At 52.1% G+C, this 4,813-nt stretch overlaps 1 long non-coding RNA gene across 1 annotated transcript; it reads left to right on the plus strand.

Moving 5' to 3' along the window:
• Window positions 1-2,549: 2,549 nt before the first annotated feature.
• On the plus strand, window positions 2,550-4,547 carry LOC138689436 (uncharacterized). The gene is made up of 3 exons (XR_011328272.1): window positions 2,550-3,764; window positions 3,849-3,925; window positions 4,148-4,547. It is a non-coding gene; the product is annotated as an uncharacterized lncRNA (long non-coding RNA).
• Window positions 4,548-4,813: the final 266 nt, after the last annotated feature.

Here is a 4,813-nt window from a genome sequence, read left to right on the forward strand (position 1 = left end):
AATTTCCTACCTAGTTTAGAGACACATGTATCTTTTTCTGTCTATGCCTCAGAAAAATTAAGTTGAACTCCTTACCTGGTCACATTGCTGATGCAATAGTTGTAGCTGTAGTACAGGAGCAGGTATCATCGTTGCCTGTAAGTGTCACTTTCTCTGTCTAGGACCTTGCTTGCTGTAAATTTAAGGCAGGTAGGAACAGTGCTGCTGCTCCTCCAGCTGACTTTATAACTGCTGGTGGTTTGCCCTTCCCCTTTCCCAGGTGATTGTGCTAAGGGTGGTGGGCGGAGGCTCGGGGTATTTGAGCCACAGCCTCTGCTGAGGGAGGAGCTCCTTGTGCTCCTGGGTTTCTCTGGTGTTGGTGCTCAGCTCTTGCTTGAGTCCTTTGCAGCTTTTGAGCTGGCTCAGCCCTTTGGGAAGAGCTGTCTGCCTGAGGTAAGAGCTTCAGGACCAGTCAAGGTTCAGCAGCCCGTGTGGTAGAAAGTAACGCTTGTATGCAGCTTTTTTTTTTGTTTGTTTTCCTTTCTTTTTTTTCAGGTCAGTAATTTTGTTTTGAGTGTTCGGGGGTAGAAAGATGGTTTAATAGTATGCATTGTTTGGTTTTTTTTTTTAAATTCTTCATGCATTGTGTTTTCCTGGAATTCCCGACTTTATTGAAAAAGGAACCTTGTTTTTTTCACCAGTTCTGCTGTATGCTGTGTAAGTTGCTGATATCTCTCTTAATGGGACCGATGGTGACATTGTTTGTCAGGGGTTAGGGTGAGTGTCTTGTATGTATTTGTATATGGAGATTTAGTATTTCTGAAGAAAGCAGAAGGGCCGTGAGGCACAGTGCCTTTCAGGGTCTGGGATGCCTCGTCGCCTTTCCTCCTTGCCCACAGAATGCCCCGTTGTCCCTAGAATCTTTGCAGCTTATGGCAGGCCCCTCGTAGATTACAAGCTTGGGACTTGACTTTATTTTGTGGGTATGTAGCAGAGCTCAGGGTCTCTGTGAAACTGTAGGTTAGGAGGTGCCCCCAGAATTTGGGATGTGGCTCAGAAGAGCGGCTTCTGAGGAGTAGCCACTGAAGGGGGTTCAGGGGCGCGAATGGAGGGCAGGAGGCGTCAGGAAGCAGTGGGGTTCCTTTCCTGACGGTTGAGGAGAAGAAAAGGGGCTTCTAAAGTTTTGGGACTGCTGGGGAAAGGGAGGAGGGTTCACCAGCCCTTCTCGGATGAGTTTTGCAGTTGGATTTGGATGTCATAGACTCGTAGAATGGTTTGGGTTGGAAGGGACCATAAAGATCCTCTGGTTCCAACCCCACCCCCGCAATGGGTAGGGACGCCTTCCGCGAGACCAGGTTGCTCAAAGCCCCATCTGACCTGGCCTTGAATGCTTCCAGGGAGGGAGCATCCGCAGGTTCTCTGGGCGACGCGTTCCAGTGCCTCGCCACCCCTAGTGAGAAACGTCTTCCTAATACCTAAACTAAATGTACCCTCCTTAGGACTAAAGTCGTTACCGCCTTGTCCTATTGCTGTACACCCTTGTAAAAAGTCCCTCTGCAGGTTTCTTATAGGCACCCTTTACGTACCGTGAAGTCTGCTCTAAGGTCTCCTGCAAAGCTGCATGCCGGTGAGCGGTCCGAGAAGGTGAGGCGGTCGTCGGCCGGGTCGGTGTTGAATAGCGAAGTATTATGGGGCTGCTCGGTTAAGCATTTACCTTCTGTTCTGGAGGCGCTGTGTGGGCTATCTTTGAATTGGGTGAGCGTTTGAGGTGAGCTGTGGATTAGTGAGGAGGAGCGTGGGGCTGATGACTTCTCATGAGCGCCACGCTAACTCGGTGTCTCTTGGTACCTTAGGTACCACGAGTGACGACGGCTGCAGGGTCTGACTCTGGAATGAGCGGGGAAGCGAACGCGGTGGCACTTGTGAGGAGGGGGGAGTTGGGGAAGTAGTTGGCGTTGGCCAGTGGGATGCTTACTCCCTTTTCTGATTTGTTTTTTTTTGTTTGTTTGTTTTTTTATTTCAGATGTTGAAGAGCAATGTGTCCCCTTGAGGAACATCCCAGTTAGCCCGTGTGGTTTTGTGGAGGATGGATTCGGACCCTCGGCCCTCTGAAAGCTAAGTTGAGGAACCCGGGCTGGGGAGAGGCTGGGAGGAAGGGACACAGCTGGGAATTGCAGGGAGGGGTTTTAAAGTTAGTGCAGGAGAGAGGGCTGTCCCAAAGCAGCCCCTTTGTGCAGGCGAAGGGAGCGGGTTGCTTTTCAGCACGAGACCAGTGTGTGCCGGGCAGGGCAGCTCCAGCCTGTGTCTGTGGTGGTGTGTAGTTTGTGTAGTCTGTCCTCTGTGGCTCAGATCTCAATGTCCTTATTGCGCTTTGTGTTGGGGGAGCATGGCATGCGCTTCAGGTGCTGTCCCTAGGGTCTTGAATGCTCATACTCGTTGGCATGGTGCCAGTCGGGTGCTTCCTTTCTTGCGCTCGGAGCTCTAAAGCGTGGATCGGTCTCAGCAGGTTGCGGTCGGTTCTTTTTGCGGCGTTCTTTTGGGCTGCTTTGGCAGCTCTGCTCTCTAGCTGTCCGTTCTCTCAGACTGGGAGTTCTTCCCCACATCTTGATGTTCCTAGGTCTTGATGACAGGCTTCTGGCGCATCCATCATCTCGGTTTTGACAGTACCATCTTGTAACAGGCTGTTAAGTTGGACTCCTCGGGGTCTGCCGTACAGCCTCCTTGCCTCAGTGGTTTGGACGCTGTAGGTCATCTTGCCGGATGGCACCTCCCATCCGGGGGTCATTCTTCTTGCTGAGAGTTTTCTCTCTGAATCACCTTGTCTGTACTGTTCTGTCTTGTGTTGGTCTGTGCACAGGTGTGTTTGGCTTGGAGCTGCTCTGCCCGGGGCTGTAGAGTCAGGGGTAGGTGGAACAGCGATAAGAGTCTATGGGTGAAATGTTGATTGGCCTTAATTGAATGGGCAAGGGTTGTACAGTCATCTGGGATCGAGTAGGCATTGGTGGGCTGTGTGGACAGCAACGTTGAGATTTCTTTACGGAAATGATTGTAGGCTTGTGGCAGAGGCTGTTGAGGGGTGGTGAAGTGGATTTGAGTCTCTAAGGTGTTGAGGCTTGCATGTGATGGGCTTAAAGTTTGGCCCTGGGTTTTTTGTTTTTGTTTTTTTAAAAATGGCTGGTTGTAGCTGGAGTACTGGTATTCCTAGATGGAATCAAGATCTCTGGAGTTGTTAAGCTCTTGCTCTGCATCCAGGCTGACTCATTCAATGTGGGGTTTTATTCGGATGCAGAGAGACAAGATGCATGCCCCAGAGCGACGGAGGAGGGGAGCGGAGCGCCGTAAGGAGGTGGGTCTGTGAGTGGAATCAGAGGGCAGATGCGGCCGGTGGCTCTATGACTAGCTGATAGGGTTCTTTTTTTCTTTTATTTGGAAGGTGCGAAGCAAGGAGCGAAGTGGGCCATCAGCACCAGAGGTGTCTCGGGCAAGGTGAGCCGTGACTACTGGGTTAAAGGAACCGTTCCTTTGGAGGTGTCGCATTGTTGGCAAATTTGCAAGCATCCCTTGCTTGTTTTTTGCAGGCAGTACGCATGCTTTGACGTGGCAAGCTCTTGATGACAGAGCGGGTTAGTTGAGCAGCCAAGGTAAAGGAGAGGGAGTTGGGAATCGGTCCGGGCAGGCTGAGGTTTCGGGCGGCCTCTCAGCATGCGTCTTATGCTTTGGTTTTTGCAGGTGGCGCACGCAGCCTCAGAGGAGCCATGCCACAGGCCAATGAGGAGTTTGAGAAGGTGAGGTGATTGTGGGCTGTGCCAGTGTTGAATATCGAAGTATTAGGTGGTTGCTTGGTTAAGCGTTTACCTTCTGTTTTGCAGGCGCTGTGAGGGCCACCTTTGGAATGGGATGAGCATTTGAGGTGAGCTGTGGATTAGGGAGGAGGAGAATGGGCCTGGTGAGTCTCACGACTGCTATGCTAATTTTTTGCGTCTTGCTGTCTCGGGTACCGTGAGTGCTGATGGCCGCAGGGTCTGAGTCTGGAATGAGCAGGTAAGCATAACGCTGTGGTGTGTGTGATTAAGTGGGGGGTTGGGAAAGTAGTTGGTGTTGGCTGATGGGTTACTTACTGCCTCTTCTGATTTTGTTGCCTTTTTTTTTTTTTTTGTCTTCACTGCAGATGATGAAGAGGAACCTGGCGACTGCCGGATTGTCCCAGTTAGCCCATGTGATTTTTGCGGAGGATGGATTCGTACCCTCGGCCCTCTGAAAGTTAAGTTGAGGGACCCGGGCTGGGGAGAGGCTGGGAGGGAGGGACACAGCTGGGAATTGCCGGGAGGGGTTTTAAAGTGAGAGTAGGAGGGCAGGGCTGTCCAGGAGCAGTCCTGTTTGGGCAGATGAAGGGAGCGGGTTGCTTTTGAGCCCGAGAGCAGCGTGTGCCGGGCAGGGCAGTTCCAGCCTGTGTCCGTGGTGGTGTGTAGTTTGTGTAGTCTGTCTTGTGCGCCTTCGATCTTCCTCGGGTCTCAATGCCATCATCAGTCTTTGCGCTCAGGGAGCGCGGCGTGCGCTTCGGGCACCGTCCCTAGGGTCTCGAATGCCCTTACTCATCAGCACTGTGCCAGTCGGGTGCTCCTTTTCTTGCGCTCGGAGCTCTAAAGCGTGGATCTGTCTCAGCGGTTTCCGGTCGGTCCTCTTTTGCGGCGCTCTTCCGGGCTGCTTTGGCAGCTCTGCTCTCTAGCCGTCCGTTTTCTCGGACTGGGACTTCTTCCCCGCATCCTGACATCCTTAGGTCTCGACGCCAGGCTTCTGGCGCATCCATCATCTTGGTTTTGATGGGCTTGATCTT

Source organism: Haliaeetus albicilla, chromosome 16, assembly GCF_947461875.1.
Source record: "Haliaeetus albicilla chromosome 16, bHalAlb1.1, whole genome shotgun sequence".
In the NCBI taxonomy this organism is placed as follows: Eukaryota; Metazoa; Chordata; class Aves; order Accipitriformes; family Accipitridae; genus Haliaeetus; species Haliaeetus albicilla.